Below are 24,027 nucleotides of genomic sequence, written 5' to 3' on the forward strand. Positions count from 1 at the left end.
GGGGGGAGGGCAAATAAGTGCAGTTTCCCCGAAAGAATAGGGAACCTTGGGCCGGATTCTTGGATACAGAGCCCAAAATGACGCTGTCAAAGCCCTTGAATGTGGTTCCTCGCAGTCTCAGGCTGCCCCAGACAAGAGAAGGGAAGACCCAAGTAGAAGGTGGAGGCGGGGAAACTTCCTACTTCCCAGGACCGCCGTTTTGTACAAGGGAGAGCGGACAGACAGCACGGCCCTTCGGGCCGGCTCGCGTCTCTCCGGCGGCAGCTGCGGACCCACCCCACTTCCCTTCCCCCTCGTTCCGCGAGGCTCGCCAAGCCCGGAGCGGCCCCGAGTGGCCTGGAGCAGTCGGGCTGGGGGAAGAAGGAAGGGGAGCTCCCGGCTGGCACCCTTTTATCTTAACCCGGGCCGGGATCCCGGATCCGGGTGTTGCTTCCGTCTGCTGGCGAGCAGGCTGAAGAACTAGGGGGCGGAGCTTCGGCGGGGGGCGGGGCCTCGGCGGGGCGGCCTCTCCGCGCGGCTGCGGCACCTGCCATTGGCCAGCCGCGCCGTCACGGGGTGGGGGCGGGGACCGAGGCGGGCGCAGGCCCCGCCCCCGCTCGGAGCGCGGCCCAGGTTCGTGGTCCCCCCCAGCTGCACAGACATGACACAGACACACAGTCACTGCAGCTGCTGAGCGAGCCCAGCGCTCTGGGCACGCGGCGGCGGAGCCAGCCCGAAGCCCGGACCCCGGACCCCAGCGCCCGCCCGCCCCCGACAGCACCCGCGCGGCGGCCCCCGCCTGGCCCGAGCGCGGAAGGCGGGGATCGCGCGCCGGCGCCGGCTCCGGCTAGTGGCGCCCGGCTGCCGGAGGCGGCTGCAGCGGCCGCCCAGCTCCGAGCGCCGGGCGCTCGGAGAAGCAGGCGCGTCTCGGAGACGGCGGCGGCCGGGGCCGGCGAGCGCTCCCGGCGGCAGCGCGGGGCCACCTTCTTCGGTTCCCTGCACCCACCGCGCTGCGCTCCGCCTCTGCTCCGGTGACCTTCCCGGGGCGCCTCCCCCGGCCCCGCACCCCCAGCCCCCAGCCCCGCGCCCCAGGCCAGGGCGAGGCCCTCTCCAGCGCCTCCTTCCCGCGGAGCCGCGGGCGGGAGGCGCAGGCCCGGGGGGAGGGGGCGCCGCGGCCGTCTGCAGCCACCCCCCACTCTCCGCCGCGCCCCGCCGACTGGACTATCGCTGCCCCGCCGCCGCCGCGCGGGACCCCGGGCGCCTGAAGCTGGGGGCGCGGCTGCACTCGCCTCTCCCGGCCGGGAGTGAACAGGCCCTGCCCTGAAGGGGCGAAGCGGCAGGGAGCGCGGGAGGTGGAGCCAGCCCTGGCGGCCACCCCGCGTCTCAGCCCAGCGCCCCCTCCCCGGACCCAGCCCGAGGCGCACCGAGGCCTCAGCCCGTGCGGGGCGCCCCCGGCTCGGAAGAGTCCCCGCGGCAGCGAGCAACTCCAGACAGCGGCACCGGAGGCAGAGGAAGAAGGGAGAGTGCTTGGCTTGGGCGGCCCGGACCCTCCCCGCAGCGTTCGGAGCCCGGGACCGCCCCGAAGGGTGCGCTCGGCACCGCCGTTCGGACCAGGGCAGCGCCTGCTGGAACCCCGACCCGGACCCCCTGCGCCTCCTAGGCGGCGCCGCCGCGCCACACAGCTCTTTCGCGGTCTCTCTCTGCCTGGCAGCGGGCACGGCCAAGGTAAGTGCCCGGGGTGCCAGAGAGCCGCCGCGGGGCGCCCGGTGAGCAGCGCTGGACAAGTTCTCCGAACCTGTAGCTGGTGCCCCCTGCACTGGCGCAGGGAGAGGGCGTGTGGTCACACCCTCCGCTGCCTGGGCCCAGAGCCCTGCAGAGGTTGCAAATGGAAGTCCCAGACTTAGACTCTTGTCCCCAGGACCCGTCCCAGGGCCTGCCAGCCTTCTAGGCACACGGTCTGTTAACAGGGAGCCAGCAAGAAAATTCCCGTTAGCAACAGGAGGGGACGTGTCTGCACCCCTCACCCCTCACCCCCAGCACCTGTGCTTTGGGAGGGGGGGGGGGGGGGACCTTCTGTGTTTGGAGCGATCCCTCCTGGACGATCCCCACCTGCCTTTTCCTGAGGCTGGGAAGAACTTTTCGTTGCTCCTTGTTGCAGAGAGTGGAGGCGGATTTGGGGTGAGCAGCCACAGCTAGCGGGTCCCTCTATAGGACAGAGTGGTTGGGTGGCAGCGCTGTCTGTAGAGAGGAAGCCCAACCAGTGTCACTCCTAAGAGACAAGGCTGCTTGTGATGAGTGATCAGTCTGTAGCGATCCAGGAGGGGGTGGGGGTGGGGGTGTCACTGCTTCTGAAGGGTGGCTGACTGGCTCCAAAGTTTGCATCCTTAAGTTATGTTCTTCATCGGCTTCTTACCTTCTTTCCATGCTCTCTTTAAGGAGCCTCAGTTCTGCAAAGCCTGCCTTGCCTGTTTGCAATTTGTTAAACCTATGAGCTTCCCCCTGGAACAGTCTGATTTTAAATGGGTCACCTCGGAGGAACAGATTGTCTCTCTGACATTGAATCTATCCCTCACTTCCCCCCAGTGACCCTGTTTAATGGGGGTAGATTTTTTTCTGTCCCTGAGCTGATGATGTACCTCAGTGGTCTGCTGAATTCCAAATCCGTGGTTTTGGTCACTCGGTTCATTAAAATGATCTCTGGGGCGGGGGGGGGGGGGGGGGGCGGGAGCAAAATAGCTGCTTACCTTTTCTGTGAATGACACAGGAAGTTTTACAGGGGCTTATATAAGTGCCCCAAGAGAGAGCACAGGCTCTGGCTTCCTTTATGGGGACTGGGAGGGGGGGTGCGAGATGCCCGGGGGTGGGGTGGGTGTGTGGTGTCAGATGGGGCTTCCACTTCACCTACAGCTGATGCCAGCTCTGACACAGGTGGGAACCCAAGGCGCTTATTCACTTGTAGAGGCTGTCACCTAGGGTTCCTTTTCCTCGGCTCTCCTGTCTTCCCACCTCAGGAGTCAGCTTTCATAGGCTTAAGGGAAGGGCAGGTTCTAAATTAGGAAAGGGACAGGGGGTGGCTTTCTTGTCTCACCTCGCACAGGTGGGTGACAGGAATGACTTACTCACAGGCATGCAGAGCCCTGCCCCCGGCTGGAAGGTTTCGCACTTCTCTCCGTGTACCTTGATGCTTCAAGAGCACTTCGCTTCCGTGAAAATTGCTTTGAGGAGAACACACCTTTCTTGAGCAGCCTGGCCCTCTTAATGCCGTACCAGGAAGAAAACTAACTGAGTTAGCGAGGCAAAAAGCCGCCAAGATTGAGATCTTAGGATCTTGGTGGGTTTTCTAGAGTGGCGGGGAAAGGCCTCCCCCCCCACCCCCCAACCACCCCCAGTAGGATAGAGAGGTTTTCAAAGATCCATCCCTCTCCAGCGGGCGGAAGTCATCCCTAACAAGTGTGGGCCGCCTTCACTTAGGCCGGGTTGTGGGTTAACTTTTTGGTGTGAGAGGATGCAGATTCCTTTGCCTTTTCAACCATAACTAGAAGGGTCTCCGCAGTGAAATAAAAGGTTTTCGTCTCACCGTAGGTCCTGGGGACAGCGGTGGAGGTTTGTTCTGGGTTCCTCAGCTTGTGTTGTAAACTGGATGCAGCTGCGAGGGGTGTCTCCCATCGGAAGCCACCTCCAGTGGCAGGACACTAGGGGGACCCGTTTTCTATTCCGCCACCAGTGATTGAAACCCGAGGGAGGGCCCACGTTGCAAAGAGCTGTGCTCTACCTGTAGGGCTTGTGCAGCAGTGTTTTGGTACCCCGCGCATGCTTGCATTAATGAGTGGGTTCCCAGTGCTTGGCGGTGGGCCTGCTCGCATCGAAAGTGTCCTTTGGGCAACTCAGGACAGGGGAACTGCCAAGTGTTATTGTGCTGTGTGAGACTGGAAAACTTAGTTATCATCTGTAAGTATATGAGCGTTATACAATTAAAAAATATATTTTTTTATTGATTTCAGAGAGGAAGGGGGAGAAGAGAGAGAGAGAGAGAGAGAGAGAGAGAGAGAGAGAGAGAGAGAAACATCGGTGATGAGAGAGAATCATTGATCGGCTGCCTCCTGCACACCCGCTACTGGGCATCAAGCCCGTAACCTGGGAATCAAACCTCGCCTCCTGGTTCATAGGTTGACGCTGAGTCACACTGGCCAGGCAGTGAGCGCTATACATTTTTGGGAGACAGACCCTCCTGCAAACTCTATTCTTTGGGCGTTAGACCATGCTAACTTGAAGTTCCCTAAGAGTTGGTAATCAAAAGTCCCCTTTTTGAATTTTTGGACTGCACATCTTAGCAGGTTTCATAGAACCAGGCTTCCTCCATTCTAGATGGCGTCCAGATTTGACCCCACTAAACATGAAATTTCTCACTAGCATCCTCTTAGAAGTACGTTCCTTATATTTACAGCTGACGCTTGAACAACGCGCTTTGGACTGCGTGGGTGCCCCTGTGCGCACCTTTATTTTCAGGAAATGCAGTCGGCGTTTCCTATCCCGATGAATTCCGGGGATTCATCAAACCCTGATGGAAAACAGTATCTTCACATTCCCAACCACAGATTCCCCAACAGCGGATTAAAAATAACGGTTTTCCATCTGCCATTGGTTGAATCTGCGGATGCGAACCGCCCACTGTCAAGTCAAAAGTGACGCGCTGATTTTCCACTGTGTGTGGGTGGGTTTCGCTAAACCCGGCGTGGGTTCCAAGTGTCAGCTGTCTACAGATGTACCATGACATTTGATAACGCAGTTACACTGCTAACAGTACGAGATGGCTAATGTCCAGGTTTGCGTGGTCAACAGTATTACATCATTAATGTCTAGCGTTCCTCCTGCAGAATTGGGAGATAATTCTATTTTGCTGAAGAACAAAGCCCCGTTGCCCAGGCTCACCTTATCCACAGTGGCCAGGGCTCCTCAAAGCTGACTCCAGAGGTGGGCAGACAGGACAGGTAAGAGGTAGAGTCCAAGAAGAGACGACCCCGTTTAGAATACTGGCACGAAGAAAGGGCAGATGTTGCCAAGATTTAGGTCTTAGTGGAGTTTGAAGACCCAACCCAGCTCGTGGACACGTGGAATTAGACTCGGCGTTTGGAACCTGTGAACCTGCATGAGTTATTCTATCTCCCTGAACTCTGGGGCCCGCTCTACGGTGGTTTTGACCATTTACCCCTGTGTTTAGTGCATATTTAGGTGGTTTGCGGGGAGCGATTGTTGTGGTCTAGGGAAAATGGTCAGCATAAAGCTTTATTTCTGCTATTAAGGCTTTATAGATGGATTCTCACAGGTGCAGTCTAGCCGAGGGGTAAGAGATTGGAACAGGAAAACACTATTAAATTTGCCATTGAGCATCGACTAGTGAAAACTGGTCTTGGAGAGGAGATATACTGTGGTCCTAAGGCATGATGAAGTCTTGTGAGTTTCAGGGAAGCCAGATGGCAGAGGTAGAGGGAGACGTTGAGGGAGGAGGCTGGCCTTGAGGACACACCTCTGAATCACAGCCACCACACAGCACCCACTAGTGTTGACCAGGCCTGGCTGCTCCGCCCCGGAGCATTCCACACTGAGAGGCCTTGGTTCCCCTCTGACCATTCTGGTATTTGGAGAGCCGTAGGCCGCAGCCAGTCAAGTTAAGGCGCGCTGAAATGTAGTTTAGAGGACTTCTTTTCTTCTTTTAACTCAACAAATAATCATGTTCCCACGCTCTGTGTGGAGGCTCCAGAGGTTCCACGTTTAGTTTACAGTCTTTCAGGGAGGCAGGCATGGAACCGTTACTATGAGCTGAGTGCTATTGTACAGGTTTGTTCAAAGGGTGGGTTTGATATCGCCAGGTCGGTAGAGAGGAAAAGGCATCCCGGGCAGGAGGAACCGCCTGGAGACCTTCAGGTGTGTCGTGTGAATGGAGGCTAGGAGTAGTTAGTGTGGCCGGAAGATGGGATGTTTGGGAGGGAAGCAAGCTTGGTGTCAGAGGGCGATCATTTAAAAGGATTCCATGCTGAGGGCCGTACCTTAGCTGCATGCTCTGTATATTCAGATGGTGGCAAGAACAGTGGATGGATAGATCCAGGAGTACTCGTTGACCATCCCACATTGTTATGAAAAACAGAAAAAGAAAACTTTTTTTTTTTTTGTCCTTTATTCGTCTACGTGTACCATGTTGCCTGTTCTTTAACAAACTGTTAGCAATACAAATAAAGAAAAGGTCCCCTAAGCACCATCAGTGTGCCCTCCTGTGTGCGTGGGTTTCATCTGGGGCATTCATTATGTGATTATGCAGCAGGGGGAGAAATGACAATGTTACTGGCAAATGATATATCGTCGGGGAAGAATCCTCCGTGAGAACAAATTCCGTCTTGTCAGATGTGCTTCTGGGTAGAGTTATGGTCATATTTAACACTCGAACAAGGTTCCTGTATTTGAATCACTTCGGTTCTGGCCTCAACTTTTTTTTTTTTTTTTTTTTTTGCTTTTGAAAAAGGAGGAGTTTTATAATTTTGAGGATGGGTATGTGTGTGCATGTGTCTTGTGGAATGAGGAAACTGTGTAGTGAGGAAGAAAATCAACAGCGTAACCGCCAGAGGGTATTAGAGAGAGTGGAAAATCACCGTTGCAGCAGCAATCTCCAGGGCCAAGTATATTTAGGTTTTCAGAAACAGGAGCCAGGACTGGGGGTAAAAGAAGCGTGTGTGTGTGTGTGTGTGTGTGTGTGTGTGTGTGGTCTTTACCATCCTTCCTTGTGTTGAGTGGGAGGGAAGGGTGTATTGCCTCATTCTTTGCTAACTTACTGTGTGGCCTTAGAATACTTCTTGACCTTTCTGGGCTTAAGCCTGTTTGTCTACATTAAGTGATTTGTGTTTGTGTGTGTGTGTGTGTGTGTGTGTGTGTGTGTGTGTGTGTTTTGTGTTTTGCGTGTTTTTTGTTTTGTCTGGTAACTAGGAATTTAGAGGCCCAGAGAGGGAAAGGTCTTGCTTACGCTATTGAGGGGCAAAGCTTGGACTATTCCTAGCTTTCTAGCTGTGTAATGGGAAGCCATCTGGCCAGTTGAAAGGCGTTGTGTACCTTGAAAGAAACATAAAACATTGTAAGGATGCAGTGCTGAGGAAAAGAATCTCCAAGGCGGCTGCGTTGGGAAAGAGTCTGTATTATGCCGACAGCGTCAGAGCCTCTCTGATGTATAAGGTCATTCACATCTAACAGCAGCTAGACTTCGTGCATTGTGCAAACCTGTTGGTTCTGGAATGTTACATTGTTCCCTGAGAACCACTTGAGAGTTAAAGGCTTTGTGATAAAAAGCATGCTAACAATTGTAATTTTTTTCCCCCAAATTAAGTTGATAAAAGCTGACTTGACCTTTTGCGATTTTGCAAAGCCTGGACTCTACCATGGAGAGGGGGGAACCCTCCCATTTGTCCTGGGAGCTTAGCTTAGGAGGGGAGCTCTTGGGCGAGGATGTAGGGAAGGATGTTTGGAAGAAGCATAGACACAGAAAAGCAATCGTGTAGAAGCACAAGGCAGGAGGAGTGCAAACGGACGTAATTCCATGCCACCCAGTACACCCGAGTTGCTAAAGAGAAGGCTACTCACCACTCTGGCACGGGCCTGCTGGAAAGAGGAGATTCGAAGTCAGTACAATGTAAATTTAAGGTTTGTTACATTATTATTTCACGATTGAAGCTAAGTACAAGAGTGCCCTATTTTAGGAGAACTTGGCATATAAAATCTGATCTTAAAAGCAAAGCAAATCATTTAAAGTAAGTGATTGTTTGGGGTACATGAGATTTTTATTTAACGAAAGGGATTTAGAGCCGGCCTTTTCGAAAGGGCTTAGTTGCATTTCAAGTTATTCGATGAGCACAATCATGATGGATACTTTTGGGAGCCTCACTGATTACATTAAAACCAAGGAGAAACTTTTCCAAATGGTTTAGCAAATAACTCACTAGGTCCACGAGCCAAGGAGCCTACTATCTGAAACACAGGAACAAGTGCAGTAGTTCCAGATCCTCGGTGACCGCTGACCCACCACATCATGCCACTTACGTACTTGGGTCAGATTGCTCACGTAACTACCGTTCTTCCCGGAGACAGCACTCATAACCACCCTCCTGTGTGAGTTCCCTAACCACCCTCACATTCTTCTAAGAATATATCAAGGCCAAGGGTGGTTTATACAGCAAATCAGGTACGTGCCCAGGATTCCGAGTCTTCGTAATTGCAGAGACATGGGGTTAATTTTGTTCTTCCTAAAGTTACAGTAGAGGTGATATGCATGAGACATTAAAAACACACACACACACAAAACCCTCAAAATCATGCTTGCCTACTGGCTCTTCCCCGCAGCTGAAATATCTAGGGCTTTTTAGTGTTTTGTTCTTTTTATCTCTTAGGAAAGTTTCCAAAAAAGAATTTGTTCTAGGAATGGAATAAAATGTAAGGCATTTAAGGCTGCAGAGGTAATTTTGGGCAACCTGGAGTTGTAGATAATCACAGGCCGCGGCCAGAATGGAAAGTGCAGTCTCACCCATAATTTTAGCCTCTCTTGTCACATTAAGGGGCCGTGATTTGGACCGGCAGATGGAGATGGAGCCTCGACTGCCGGGGAAGGTTTTGCTCTTAGCATAGCTTTTTCTTCCTGAAGGACCAAGGCCAATTGGGAAGAAAGAGCGTGCTGATCTTTCTAGCTCTCCATGGTAGCATTCAGATTTAGGAGGACTTACCGCAGAACATGGGCGTGTGGGGATTTCATCCTTCCTTTTTACCTTTTTTTTTTTAAAAAAAAATTTAAATTCAGCAGGGAATCATGGGCTCTTCAGAGTTATTCTGTGGTTGGGATTGCCTTGGCTGCATCGAACACGTTTGTGACGATTGAGGAAGGTTCACCTTTCTGTGGCTAACTGGGAACCACCCCGCCCCATTACGTAGATCCTTCATAGGCCAACGCTATTTGTGTACCAGCCTCCTTGACTGACGCCAGCTCTCCTCTGGGAATGGCATCTCGTGGTCGCTCCAGAAGCCAGCGGAGGAGGCCCAGGCAGAGGGAGAAGCAGGTGGCCCTTGTCCCGCCTCCAGGCTTGGTGCCTGTGCTTAGTGGGTCCACTCTTCCTAAGTACTTGTGTCCACGCAGGACGACCTGTTTCATGAATGAATGCGGAGTGGTCGTGTTTTCAGGGTGATGGGGGAGGGAGAGGTGAGTGAATTCCTGTGGGTGTACAGACTTGGACGCCTTGAGGCATGTGCAGGAAGCTGTCATTTTAAAAATGTGAAGGACATTTCAGATCAGCAAATGAGTTCTCTTAGGGACCATTGTTGTGTTCCAGACACGGAAGGCTTTGTGAGAAGGTGAGGGAAGTCCAATACCAGGATGTCTTGTGTGCCTCTTCCCTCTGCATTTGTAGGGATGTGGACCTCTCTGGCTTGAGAGGAGGGGCCATGGTCTAAATCATGTTCAAATGCACCTGCCAGGTTGTTTTGCAAGTGACTTGAGCCCGGCCCGTGTGGCTCAGTGGCTGAGTGTCGACCCAGGAACCAAGAAATCTTGGTTCGATTTCAGGTCAGGGCACATTGCCGGGGTGTGGGCTTGATCCCCAGAAGGGGGCGTGCAGGAGGCAGCCAATGGATGATTCTCTCTCATCATTGATGTTTCTATCTCTCTATCCCTCTCTCTCCTCTCTCTCTCTCTCTCTCTCTAAAATGCAGTAAAAAGAAATTAAAAAAAAAAGAAGAAAGTGACTTGAAAAGCATTTGAAATGCAGCAAAGCTTAGGATGGATGGTTAATGATAGTATTTCAGAGCTGGTGATGACAGTTACGATATGATGTGGATGCAGATGTAGGTGAGAGGCGTGGCTCGCGTGTCAGGAGGATGAAGTGCACTGGAGTCGAGGGAGGGAAGGACGCGGGTGCCCTGACCCCAGTAGGAAGAGCTGCCCTCTGCCATCTGGGTTCTTCTCCCCGTTCGCTGTTGGTGTGAATCCTTCCCATCTGGGCTTTTCAGTATTGTAAATGCTCACTGATGCCTTCTCTGGGTAACGCAGAGCTGAGACACCACCAGGGCTTGGGGGGGGGGGGGGAGCATGGAGCCCCACGAGACCAACAGCTTCCGTTTACAGACCTTCGGAGACTGAGGCCGGGGAGGTCAAGAGAATGACCCAGGTGGGAGGAGGGCCAGAACCCAGGCTTCCTGTGCACCTTGGGCAGCCTGGCTGTGCCTTCTCACACCCCATCACTTTCAGGGGTCCATCCTCTGCCCCCTTCCCTTGCCTCCCACACACCCTGCTTCCGCCTGTTCCATCCCAAAGGCACAGTTCTCAGCTGCGTCCTTGGTGCCAGGCGCTCTTCCATCTGAGCATTTTGTGCATTTCATCTTCACAGCAGCCCTTGGAGGTGGCTGGTCTCCCACTCCCACTCTGCAGAGGTGGCAGCCAAGGCTCGCCCAGGTCACCCAGCCGTGAAGCATGGAGCTGGGACTCGCCACGTAACCTGCTGACTGGGCGCTGACCTCGCCCCTGCTTCCTCACGTCTCTGCTTCACTGTATGTATGTCCTGGGGCCCCTCGGAAGGTCTCTCTGCCTCTAGCCTGTTGGCTGTTTTCCCCGTGGGGCTCGTTACTGCTATCCCTTTGCTGGACTGGACTCCCCATCCTCTCACCTGTCCTGCCGGGTCGGAACCTCTCCCTCCTGCCATGGGCTCTGTACACTCTGTCTCTTTGATGGAGCCACTGTTCACTAAACTGCTCTGTGCAGGTCCCTGCTTGACATCAGGAACACACAGGTGACGAGAGCACCTGCCACCCATCTGGCAGCCCTGTCTGGGCGAGCGAATGAAACGCTAACGGAGAGCAGTGGGCACCGGGTGGCGGGTAGCATCACGTTTGAGGGCGTCAGAGGAGAGCGTAGACCTGCGCCTTCGTGACGAGGTGTTGGAAGAACAGGGTGAGAGGAGGAATTACCCCAAGTTCCCCAAGGGCTGTGCCTGTCACCTTGTGCGTGGCATTGCCAATATCTGCATCCTTATTCCCTCACTCACGTGTCAGCTCCTTAAGAACCGTGACTGGGTGACGCCCATCCTCGTATCTGTGGGAGCATCCTGCCACCTTCGCTTCTCACACGGAGGAATCCTTTAATAAACATTTATTAAATTGCATTGAAAGCCTTCTGTCCTTGCCCACATAGTTGCAGAGATTGTAGGAAATTGTGTGATAAGTGAAGCCACAATAGAAGACTCAAATGAACAGCTCAGAGCAACAATAGAAACGATGAGGCAGTGCAATTAATGGTTGTGGACTGTTGGAGCCGAAATTTGATGGGAAATCAGGGGTGGGAGCTTATTTTAGCTGTTTAAACTCAAGGGAGGTAGGCTTTGCGTTGAGGCTTTGGACACGGGATAATTAAAATTTGAATGGGAGAATTACAGAGAGGTAGCGCGGCCAGGTTTGATCGACAGTGCACGAGTGTGTATTTTTGGGTTGTAGAATCAGCCGGCTTGGGTTTCTGCTAGCAAGGAATTGGAAATGCAGTTGACTCACTAGGTTGGGGCTGTGGGGCTTTGAAGGCAGGGTGACGTGATCAGGAGGATGGTGTGTTCGCTACGGAAAGCTCTGTTTTAGGAAGATGGACCTCGTGACAGTATCGGGGCACATTGGAGTGAGGAGAGCTGGAAGCTGGGAGGTCACTGAACAGGCTTCTGTGTGAGTCCATACGTGACGTTTTGAAGGTCCCTGGACTAGAGCTGTCCAGCGGGTGCAAGCTGAGGGAGGCTCCCGAATTTTCCTTCCATCAGTCACTGGTATGGAAGGCCCACTGAAAATCAACCTCCTTAGAATAAAATCTGAGTGACTAGCAGCCAGTCTGAAAATAGCACTCTCTCCCTTGGCTTGGCTGGGCCCGGGGATGGTGCTTGGGTGGAAATAGACTCTCTGGAGCCTCTCTTATTGGGAGTTCATTCACATGCACCCAGGGTTATAGAACAACTGTTTGCCTAGCCTTGGATGGCACCCAATGAGGGACGGAGTAGAGAACATTCTTTTTTTCCTCCTGCGTGGTTCCCAAAGCAGCTGTGGGGGTGCTCAGAGCAAACCGGCTGGGGCTCCGGCATCTGGGCTCCGAGTCACCTTAAAAGCGCAGCCTGTGCGGGCATCCGTGGCGGGTGTGTTTCTCTGCCCTCGGATGGCCTTGCTGAGAGATTACAGAACACACTTTTTAGAATCGGAGAGTAAGCCATTCTGGATAACAAAAATTTTCAAATTGGATGGCCCAATCCCTTGCAGATAGTCTTTATGTTTTTTAATCTTTAAAGAACGAGGGCTTTTCTAGAATGTTCTGTGTGTTGACCCTCACCGGCTTACTATTGGCCACTGGAAAATATCCAGCCTTCTTATCAGGGCACTCGAAGCGTGTGAGGAGCTGGGCCCTGCCTTTGCCTGCAGCCTCATCTTCTCTCACCCGCCCCCTCTCCCCGGGTTCATGCGTCACCAATCGCTAACTCATTATTTTTCTTCCTTCCTGGTTATTTTCCCCCAAGCCTGCCAAGCTGTGCACCTGGTCTCTCCTGCCTGATAAGCTCTTTTCCTCTTTAACTGCCTGGGACACTTCTGTTTTCCCTTCAAAGCCCAGCTCAGGTGGCCCTTCCTCCAAGCTTTTCCTGATGCTGGGTGCCGGATCGCATTGGTTCCTCATCCTGGGTCTGCTGCTGCCCGCTCTGCACCGGATTCCCGGTTCTCCCAGGCGGCTGTCGTGCCAGAGTGTGGGAGCCTTTCAGTGAAGAGCGCATCTGGTGTCTCTGGGGAATCTTCAGTGTTTCACCATGTGCTTGGAACATGCTGTTTACCCAACGCATGGTGGTGGTGGTGATGGAGGTGGTGATGGCGATGGGGATGGAGATGGTGGTGATGCTGATGGTGGTGGTGCTGATGGAGGTGGTGGTGGTGCTGATGGTGGATGTGATTTTAGATTTCATTGAATTTGTTGTCCAGGCATAATAAAACCCTTTCCTGCTGAACTTAAGTACTACACTGTGCTGCAGGGGTACATGGTGGGATGTGAATAAGCTTCTGAAGGTATTCCGGAACCTAAAGAATGTATGCCCCTTTGCCAATGACCGGAATGGTGGTGGGCCTTCCCTGGGGCACAGTGATGCCTTCAAGGAATGTGGTGGTGGTGGAGGTGGTGATGATGGTGGAGATGGAGATGGTCTGGAAGTGGAGGTGGTGGTGGAGATGGAGGTGACCTGGAGGTGGAGGTGGTGGTGGAGATGGAGGTGGAGGTGGTGGTGGTGATGGAGGTGACCTGGAGGTGGAGGTGGTGGTGGAGATGGAGGTGACCTGGAGGTGGAGGTGGTGGTGGAGATGGAGGTGGAGGTGGTGGTGGTGATGGAGGTGACCTGGAGGTGGAGGTGGTGGTGGAGATGGAGGTGACCTGGAGGTGGAGGTGGTGGTGGAGATGGAGGTGATCTGGAGGTGGAGGTGGTGGTGGAGATGGAGGTGACCTGGAGGTGGAGGTGGTGGTGGAGATGGAGGTGACCTGGAGGTGGAGGTGGTGGTGGAGGTGACTTGGAGGTGGAGGTGGTGGTGGAGGTGGAGGTGACTTGGAGGTGGAGGTGGTGGTGGAGATGGAGGTGACCTGGAGGTGGAGGTGGTGGTGGAGATGGAGGTGACCTGGAGGTGGAGGTGGTGGTGGAGGTGGAGGTGACTTGGAGGTGGAGGTGGTGGAAATGGAGGAGGAGGAGGAGCTCTCGCCTTCTTTCCAGACCAAGAAATATGTGTTTATGCAAATCCTTAAGGCTGAATATTGAAGGGGAGGAGAAACTTGAGGCCCTTTGTACCCCGTCACGACCCCTTCTCTTGGTCTGTGCAATCTCAACTACTCTGTTGCCACCACCCTCACCTCTTCCTCTCTTCTGTTTGCAGTCTTCACCCTCTTCTCCTCTCTGCTTTTCTCATTTTCTCAGATCTCCGGCCTCTCCTTTCTTCTCTTTTTAGACTTTTAAAAGCCTGATGAAGAAAATCAGTCCTTGGCAGTCATCATCAGACAATCCAAAGCATACCTCTCTTTCAGGCCTTATCCTCAAGTGTTTGATTCATCCTGGCTACACTGCGGATCCCTAGATGCTGATGGAAACTTTGGCCATGGTTACTGTTCACTAGGCTTAATACCACTCCCCATTCTTTAGGGAACCTGGTGTAGAATGGCAGTTCTAATTGATGGAGAAATTATCAGACAGGAGGAGGAGTGGCTAGGGAGAACTGGATAAATTTGTGCAGAAGCTCAGCAGCAGTGCCCAGAGACTCGGCTCTGGATAGCCATGTGTTTATGTTGGAATGTTTCGTCCTGTCTCTAGTGTTTGTGAGGTCCATTTGCGTTTTTATTACACTGCCCTTGCACGCCAGGCATTGATGCTGCATGGCTAGGTTTGCTTAATGAATCACGGAGGAGTGACAGATGAACCCTGGGCAGAGTTTGTGTGATTCAGGCACTGGCAAAACTTTATGAACTTGCACTTGGCATGGGCATTGGTTATGTGGTTCAGGAAACCCTGCTGCTTTTCCGGCGGTGGTCCGACTTCGTACACATGGAGAGATACGCTCTCTGGGTCTTAGTTTTTGACATTTTCCTTTTTCTTCTGCTTAGGTTTGTCCATAACTCCTATTGAAACAGCATTTTTGAGCTCATTAAATCTGTTAATGTGTGTGTAATGCTTAGAACAGTGCTGGCACTCAGAAAACACTCAATATGTAATTGTTATTATTTAGAGTTTCTTCATTTTTTTTTCTCCCCTCTCCCCCATGACCTGCCTCTTTACCCCTGAGGATGGTGGTTGTGCTTGCTAAAGTAAGAACACAGATGACTCCTGGGGATGAGAGGGGGCCACCGTCTTTCACTTTTCAGCACTGTCTAGAGATGGAAGAAAGTTTGCAGAAGCTCTGAAGTAAAGGCAAATGCTTGCTCACTCATCCCCTGAGGCCATTTTCCTTGAGCTTTGTGTCTCCTTTGCTCCTTTTTCTCATTGGAAATTGGGGCTCTGATAGGTAAGGGAGATGAGAGCCAGTGAATGACATAGGAAAGGACTCTTTCTTGGCAAGTTGTGATTAACAGTATTTAAAATAACAGGTCACAGTAGTGATGGTGGTAACAGTGACGGCTCCCATGGACTGGATGTCTGTGGGATTCTGAGACATGTTCTACATGAACGATGCTTTCCGGCCCTTCTCTGTAGCCCTCTGAGCTGAGCAGTTTCATTTTATAGGCGAGGAAACCAGTTCAGAGACGTGGGTATTTGCCCAAGGGACAAAGTCAGAGAGTGGAAGCCAGTTCTGTGTCCAGACTGTTTTCTCTTATTCTCTGTCCCATAATCTACTCTGTCCCAGGTCACTTGACACTGGAACATGCAAACCCCTGGGGAGACATGAAGACTTTCCACGGAGTATGCCGGTACAGAAAGTTTTAAGGGAATCGATTTCCAGATTTCCAACCTCACACAGGGACCTGTCCCTGAAATTGATTGGCTTGAGACCAACCCCACCGGGCCCACAGTTCCTCCTTCCACCTCCCTTTTCACAGTCACCCCTTCCCCACCTTATAAAGTCACATGTCTTCCCCGACACTGATCTTACTCCCTGGTACGTTGCTCTGGGTATAAAAACCTCAAGGAACACCAGTCGAAAGGAACTGTTTGAAATTGGTGTGTGGGAACCTTCTGAAGAGGGCACCCCAGGCTGCCCCTGTCTACACTCTCTTTTCCCTGGTTAAACTTGGTGCTAGAATCTGGGCATTTGGGCCCCTTTCTCCTGGTAAGGAACGATCTAACATTTCCAGAGTTAAAAAAAACCCAAATAACTTGCTCTTGAATTTTAAAAATTAATGATGGGTATCAGATTGCTAGATCCCATTTAAAAATGTGATGTGAAATTTTATTTTAAAATGTTAATGTTTACGACATGCTGAAAATTACATCTGTAGAAATGATTTAGTTTATGATGAAAACGTTAGATGTCAGCCTAAAAATAGGCAAGGTAAGAAAACAATTGTACAAGTTCTTCAAATTTCAGAATTCAAAGAAAGCTTGAGGATCATTGTACTGTACTTCCCCCTGAGATCCTGAAGTTTGGAGTGAGTAATTCCTAAGTGGTTTTATGCCCTTTGAAAAGTGCACCTAAATATATATAACTTTTTTTTTTTTTCCATAGAATTCAGGGCCATCAATGTCTCCTAAAGCTCCTACATTAAACTTTATTAAGCACTCTTCTTATAAGGACACAGTCAGATTGGATTGGAGTGTACCTAATAACCGCATTTTACCTTGATCACCTCTTTATAAACCCCATCTCCAAATACAGTCACACTCTGGGGTACCGGGCGTTATGGCTTCAACCTCTGAATTTGGGGGAGACACAGCTCAGCCCACAGTAACACTATGTTGTTTTAATGCCGTCAATGGGTTATAGTTTGAAAAGTGACACTAATGTACATACCTCGTTTGCAATACAAATTACTAATGGATTCTTTACGTATGACCACTTCAGGGATGGTAAGTTTGCTATCTGGGTTTGCTCTTTTCCCTTTAATAGGAGCAGAGAGGAGACAAAGTGTAGCGATATAAACAGGTTGTGAGTTTACCAAAAATGCTGGGGAATTGATAGTGGAAATCTGGGCCTTTTGCCTCCCTAAGCTCAGTGTTGCTCCCATGGTGGCAGTAACAACTTCCCTGAAATACCCTGACTTAGGTTGTGAAATGAGTGTTAGGACTTTCTGTTGGTCAGACCAGCAGCTTGTCTTAGAGATCTGGGCTCTCTCCTTGTCCCAGGGCTTGCCATTCTGTGTTTTGTGTCTTGGGGACCAGGTTTGCAAGTGTTGGGTTTTGTGAGTCAGTTTGACCCAAGTCCCTCAAAAGGCCGCTGTGATGTCAGAAATCCCTCTCTGTTCACACCCAGCCCTCTTCTTCTTTAAGCACATGACAAAGCCCGCCCGTTATTCTGCTCTGCTAAGCGGTTGTCATTGTTCTCCTGGTTTGTCATTGTTTTAATCTGGCTGTGTGCTCATTGTCTGGTCTGCCGATGATGCTTGTAATGGAGTCACATCACAGCTGGAAAGAGCTGGGGAGGAGTTGGTCAAATTGTAGTCTTTTCATGTCAAAAATGAGCCCCTTCCCCTCCCAAATGGTGCTTACCTGCAATTCAGAACTGTTAATCACCTCATGTTTTGGTGAGTTTCTTGCTGCAGGACCTGTGGCTACACACATGTTAACTGGGACGAGGATGAAGTTTTAAAAATCCATCCACCCCCTCTTCATATGCCAGTGTGGACTGTGTATGCGACTAAGAGCTTGTCTGTACTGAAAGCAGGCCACAGTGTCTGAGCGAACAGGGCCCGGGAGGTAGCAGTTTTTTTTTTTTTTTTTTAAATATATTTTATTGATTTTTTACAGAGAGGACGGGAGAGGGATAGAGAGTTAGAGAGTTAGAAACATCGATCAGCTGCCTCCTGCACACCCCCTTCTGGGGATGTGCCCACAACCAAGGTACATGCCCTTGACCAGAATCGAACCTGGGACCCTTCAGTCCACAGGCCGACGCTCTAGCCACTGAGCCAGACCAGTTAGGGCAAGGGAGGTGGCAGTTTTGACGGGGCACGGTTAATTGCTATTTGCATGTTTCTGCCAGCCCACCTTGGGTAAGACGCTTACCTTCTCTGACTGGTTTCCTGTGGCCGCTGTAACCAAACACCACAGAGCCGGTGGCTGAAACAACAAGTGTACGGTTTCCCGGTTCTGAGGCTAGAAGTCCTCCTCGGGCGTCTGGAGGTGTCAGAGGGCCGCACGCCCTGGTGGTGCTTGGGGAGCATCCTTCCTTGCCCCTTTTAGCTTCTGGTGTTGGCTGGCAGTCCTCGGCCACCCTTGGTTTAGAGGGGCCTCCCTCCAGCCACATGGCCACCTTCTCACTGTGTACCCTCCCATTGTCTCCCCTGTATACGAGTCTCCATGCCCAAATTTCCTCTTTTTATGAGTGTACCATCATATTGGATTAGGGCCCAGCCAACTGACCTCACTTTACCTTGAATCCTCTGCAAAGACCCTATTTCCATAGATGGTCACATTCTGAGGTCCTGGGGGGATAGGACTCCTCCATGTCTTTGTTGGGGGACACAGTTCAACCCATCACTCACTCCCTGAGCTGTACTTTTCCACCTCCAAGGTCCATCACCTGTTCCCACCCTCAACCTAGGTGTCAAACCCACTCACACTGAGAAAGCACTTCAGCGACATCCTCCCGGGTGATGTCAGAATGCCCCGGGGTGGCAGGTGTCTCTTATTCCCAGTACGTGGTTTGGAATGAGCAGGTGGACCTGACGCATGACATGTCCTGTGTGATTTTTCAGTTAGAAGCCCTTTTGGAAGTGGGAGTGTTTGACCTGAGCTCCGGGTTCGATGGGAACGAGGAGCGCCACCCCGAGGCTGTCTGACACGGCCGGTCACCTGCCTCATCCTGACTTGCTGGCCACTCACTCTGCCCGGCAGGTACCGCATGGATGCAAATCCTGAGATATCGTTCCCAGCTCTTGAATCTTTCATGGAGAGCAGGGGACTGTGTGGTCGTTTTATTGGTTTGTTTTCATGAGTTGCATTTTGATATTCAAAAGAGGTTCCCTGGGGCAGAGGTTAAGGATGTTTTCAGAGTGCCTTCTCCCAACAACTTGCAGTGGAAAGAAAGCTACAAAACAAACGGAAACAACCCTGGTTTAAAGGATTTGGGGTCTCCAGCTTCCTTTTGCACGAAGCATAGTATATGTCGCTCTCAGAATGTGTGCGTAGCTGCGTGTTTTCTTTGAGATGCTCCAGGCTCTGCAGAAGTCTCACTTTGTTAGGTAGATCTTATCCCCATCAGCTGGATCCGTTTCCTGGGGCTGCGTGCCTTCCACGTCATGGCTCTGTGACATTCCTTCTTTTACCTGTTTAACAGTCACCCAGCTGTTGCTTGTCGGGTACCGAGCTGGGCACTGGAGCTCCCAGCAGGATGGCCTGGCTTATTGCAACCTGGTTGGATAAGCTCACTCACTGTCCTGTTTGCAGGCAAAGCTACCTTCTTTGCAACTACCTCCTGCAACAACAACAATGATACTGTTGTTATTGCAACAACAACAATAACATTATTATTGCAACAACAACTGTTTCAGCCACCGGCTTTGTCGTGTTGGGTTACAGCAGCCACAGGAAACTAATCAGAGAAGGTAAGCGTCTTAACCCCGAGGTGAGCTGGCAGAAACATGCAAGTAGCAAGAAACCGTGGTAAAACCCCGGCTGTCTCCCTGACTTCTCGCCTCTTGCTGTCTCCCTGAAAGCAACCCTGTTCTAACTGCAATGGGTATTTATTGGGTTGTTACACCAAGTTTTGCACAGCCAGCAGAACCGCGTGGCGAGAAGGAATCCTCTTTATGCCGCTCCCGGGGGCTGCACCACGCGTGGGCTTTGATCTGTAAAACCCAGCTTCATTTTTAACACGGGAGATATTGCCACTTCTTTTTTTGCCTTTTTGGAATTCGGGTCTTTTAATAGAGTATTTGGAGAGTTGGGCGGCTTTGGGCGGTTTTATGTCAGTGCCTCTCGGGCGGGTGATGAAGTCCTGGGATCAGTTTTGCTCTGTGGCTGCCTCACGCAGTGCCGTGCTGGAAGCGTGGCATCGCCGGGAGGGCTCTTTTCGCCGCCAAGTTCAGACGTGGTCATTGGACGGGCTGAGGAAAGGAAGGTGGATGTCCCCGCGCTGCAGGCAGGCGTCTGCATCTGAGACTTGCATCCCAGCGAAGGGGATTCGCGGCTTCTTCGCTTCCGATGGGGACGCTGTGGCGGTGCGGCCCGGCACCTTCTGTCCTGCCGTCCCCATCTTTCCTCCACTTCCTTGGCGGATGACATTGGGAGCGGGCTTGTTCACAACATTTGCAATGAGCTGCCCTGGAGAACAACCTCTCAGGGAATGAGGGGCCGGAGGGAAGGTTTCCGCGTGGACAGGAGAAGACGCCCGCTGGTGGGAGATGTCTTGGACGGTGGCCTCGTGGGTTGGTGTTGCCTTACGATGCATTTTGTAAGGATCTTGTTGAGAAAGAGGAGGAAATAGAAGGATCATCTGGCGTAAGGTTCTTTACTGTCCCTCTAGAGGTGCAGAATCGTGAGGCCTCCAAAGAGGCAGGTGGAGATACTTCCGCCCTGCAGGTCAGAGGACCTGACCAAGGTCATACCAACGTCATGGCGAAACCCAGGCCCCTGCCTTCCAGCCTCTTGCTGTCTCCCTCCAGCCCAGTCTGCCTTCCACACGATTCAGTGGCTCTTTAACCAGGACTAAAGCTGTCACTGGGTATCTGGGTGTCTCCTCCCCCTCCCACCCCCAAGAAGCAGCCTGGCTGTCCCGGTAAATGGGTGGGTACCTTCTGGGTTGCTACGGCCGTGGCCACATGGGTGCTGCCAGCGATGACAGGGCCGGGTCCTGTTTTGAAGCAGGGCCTCTTGGCTACGATTACTGAATGTATCTCTTAAAGATGAATATAAAACAGCCACCCTCCCAAGCAAATCATAAAACAAATTATGCCCTTGCCACCCAGAACTACAGAGAAACAGCAGGCTCTTCGAGGCACCGAGAGTAATGGCTGCAATATTAAAACAATGGTGGGGAGACCAGGCTCCAATCGCTGAAAGGCTGGGAGGCAGGCAGTCCCGTAATCCCCCGGGGATAATGGGTCTCCGAGACAGGGCCCTGTGATTTATTGTGCTTAATGTACTTATTTTTATTTGTTCCTTTCAACACGGCGCTCTGTCACTGAAGAGATTTGATAATGGCCCGTTTGCAGTCACTTAGACTCCGTAATAAAGCGCCGCATCTTTGGCTGTCTGGGGACCCGCAGCCTCATTGCCATTCCCCCTCCGATGTCACCTTCGCTGGTAGATGGCAGGGATCGAGATAAGGGCTTCTTTGCCGCCCTTGAGAATTCCCATCGCACCACCCGTCCTGACTCCTGCCACGGAGCCAGGCTCCACCCGGGTGGGTGGGTGGCTGGCGGTCCAGACCGGGCCGGCCCCCCTCTCTCAGCTCCTGCTACTTTGGGATAGCAGGAAGGAACCTCCTCTTCTGCCGGGGAATAGTCTATCCGTAATAATAGATCCCCGGGACTTTGTTTTCACAAACCGCCGATGAGCGTGTACCGCTTGCAGCTTTCCGGGTAAGCAAAAATTAAAGCCGAGGATGTGGGTGTGGGAGTGTTCCTAAAGAATGGGCTTGATTTCCAGGCTGCGGCGTGTGTGTGCCGATGCCGCGGACCAGCTGCGCTGAGAAGAAGGGTGTGTCTCATTCAACAGTTGCGAGTGAGTCAACCTGAGTTCTTCAGTTCAGCTTCTTGGTGGGTTTTTGGGGGGCAGGGAGCTCCTCCAAGGATGAGCCTCCTTCCTGCAAAACGGTCCCTGACCTGCTACGTAAGGCGGGGGGCCATGGCTGGGAGAGAGGCTCCGAGTCTCTCCTGATTCCCGGTTTCTCGTCTCTGAGGACCGGTTCTGCCCTCAGGTGTGGTCGGAGGGGATGGTGCTCCGCTCTGTGGCATCCACAGCCGGGCGGCCCCCAAGGCAGTGCTGGGAACACTGTCCCTTTCTCTAGGGCTCGTCTGATCACCGAGAGAGAACCGGTGAGTGTCTATTTACGGGACACTCCCACAGCCCACCGGGAAAAGAATCCTAAAAAGTGCAGAAGGAGCAGGGAAGTCGGGGGCAAACTCGGGGTGGGGATGGGGTGAGCGGTCGGCATCCCTGGACCTGGAACAAACACTGTCCCTGGGGGTGCAAACACTGTCATCGATGTGTTCTAGCGAGGCGACCGCATCCTTGAGGGCGGGGCGTGCTGCCAACGTCGCTGTGTCCGGGGACTCGGCACCCTTGACTCCCCCTCGGCCCCTCAAAAGTCTCAACAGGCTCCCGAGCCACTCTGCCCCAGGATGGGTACCCGTGGGCCTCACCGTGGTCGCGGTGCCCTGAGATCCAGCAGCTCCGCTTCTGGGAACAGAAGCGGGGCCTGGAATGGTATTCGTCCACCCGCGCTCACAGCAGCGCTGTTCACAGCAGCCAAGGTAAAAGCAGCCCCAGGTCCATCCGAGGAGGAGGAGTGGGGTCACAGAACCCCCAGGAGATTAGCATACGCAGCCCAGAGTCGGGAACACTGGATGGAGGATGTCCATAGGGCAGGAGGTTGGGCAGGAAGTAGAGAAGACCGAGGCCAAGGATGGGGGCGTGGTCCCTAGCAGCACCATAACCCCCACCCCATTTAGAGGCACACGCTGTCTGTTTGCTTCTAGCCTTAGACGGGTAGCGACCAGGCCCGTGGCACTGGCTGCCAGCAGCCCCGTTGGGCGTGACCATGCTTTCCTCTGGATTCGGTAGACCTCTGCATCTTCAGGGTGCCGACCCACTTCCTCCTCAACCCGCAGCCGAGGGATGGAGGGTTGGGATCCGCAGCCAAAGGACTAGATTGAGTGACATGATGATTTTTCCTGTCGTAGGTGCTTTGAATAAATTCCTTATGGCGACATGTTTTGAAAGCTTTTGAAAGTTGAAGCATAGAGAACCTAAGGTGGTCCCGTAGGGATGTGAAAACCCTGGCGATTTTCGCTCTATCTAAATTTGTGACTTAACTCCACCCACCGCCTCCTTTACCCCCTGCTCTATATTTTCCCGCAGCATCACCGTTTGTTCGTACGTTGTGTGATTTACTGAAAGGTATGCCGATGACGGCAGGGGTTTCCGCCTTGTACGCTGGAGGCTCTCGATCGATACTTGTGGAGCGAATGGATGGCGGCCTGTAGCTGGTGCCAGTGGGGTCCGGAGGGGGAAATGGACGAATCGAAGACCTTTGTCTTTGATGAGCTCTGGGAGGAGCTGCAGGTTTTCCTGAGCGGGAGGGATGGAGAGCTATGAGTTAATTTTATTTTATCTACCCTCTTGGAGCTTGTCTTCTTTGGCAATTAAAATGTATTTTTTTTTTTTTTTTTTTGGAGCAGTTGCCTTGTAATGGAAAAGACACTTCTGCAGGCTTTTTAGTCTTTTATGTCTTCCAAACCGAGCCCTTTCCCCTGCTGTGGCTTCAATAATGCATCATTTCATAAGTTCACGGACTTTAATGTGCTGCTGCTGAACCTCTGGTCTCAGCTCGGTAGTTAAATGAAAATTAACCGCCAGGATGGATTCAAAGCTACCTCTTCACCTTCTCCCCTTCCACCCCCGCCCTCACCCCACGTGTACAAAAGAGTGTCTCGTTGGCCTTCTTTTAGTGAGAGGTGGTGGTGTGCGTGTGCACATGGGCGCCCGGTGTGGACGGGTGTACTGATTTATTTCACAATCCGAGACCCTTGGGGAAATAACAGTGTGTACATACAAGTTTAGGGACCTGAAGCAAACTAATGTTTAATGTTACTGTTGTGTCAGATTTGGGATTTGCAACGGGCTGCTGGTCAGTGGTCATGTGTTCTGACAGAGCTCTGGAATTTACTCAACATTCATTCATTCATTCATTCATTCATTCATTCATTCAGTGCCTGAGGATTATTTTATATGTCCGAGGCACCTGGATGTTGGGTGTGAAAGGCTTTTTGCATTAACGACATTTCTCTGACTTCCTACACAAAAATCAAAGTTGTGTTTCTGCAACTCGTGAGTTTAAGCTCCACCGACTGACTGACTTTGATGTGACGGATGAGTCAGGGGGATGGCGTGCTAGTTCTGAGTCTAGGCCTTAGGAGCGGCACGTGTTGCTGCTGCTGCTTCTCCCTGCCTCTTGGCCTTTGCTGGGAGAACAGCGTGACCTTTAGCCTGTTAGACTGTTGTGCGAGGGGGAGTAGGATGAGAGACGCTTGGAGCAGAGCCGCCCAGCCAACCCAGAGGCCTTTAGCGAGAGGCCAGGCCCATGCTCCATTAGCCCAGCCTATACCTTCGGATACCTGAGCGAAAAGGAATAACCCTGCCCCGCGGCCCCGCGTTTGATGGCTTGTTATGCAGCGCT

General features: G+C 52.3%; 1 protein-coding gene across 3 annotated transcripts in view; it reads left to right on the top strand.

The window, feature by feature from the left end:
- The first annotated feature begins 1,563 nt into the window (after nt 1–1,563).
- Nucleotides 1,564–24,027, top strand: part of LARGE1 (LARGE xylosyl- and glucuronyltransferase 1) — a 429,267-nt gene continuing 406,803 nt past the window's right edge. For 2 of the 3 annotated variants that reach the window (XM_079775304.1, XM_079775306.1), the window contains exon 1: nt 1,564–1,704. The gene's annotated coding sequence lies outside the window, so the exon portion shown is untranslated. Of the gene's footprint in view, nt 1,705–10,385; nt 10,546–24,027 lie in introns of all 3 variants that reach the window. The other variant, XM_079775305.1, reaches the window with a different exon arrangement.

Source organism: Cnephaeus nilssonii (assembly GCF_951640355.1).
Source record: "Cnephaeus nilssonii genome assembly, chromosome: 6".
NCBI lineage: Eukaryota > Metazoa > Chordata > Mammalia > Chiroptera > Vespertilionidae > Cnephaeus > Cnephaeus nilssonii.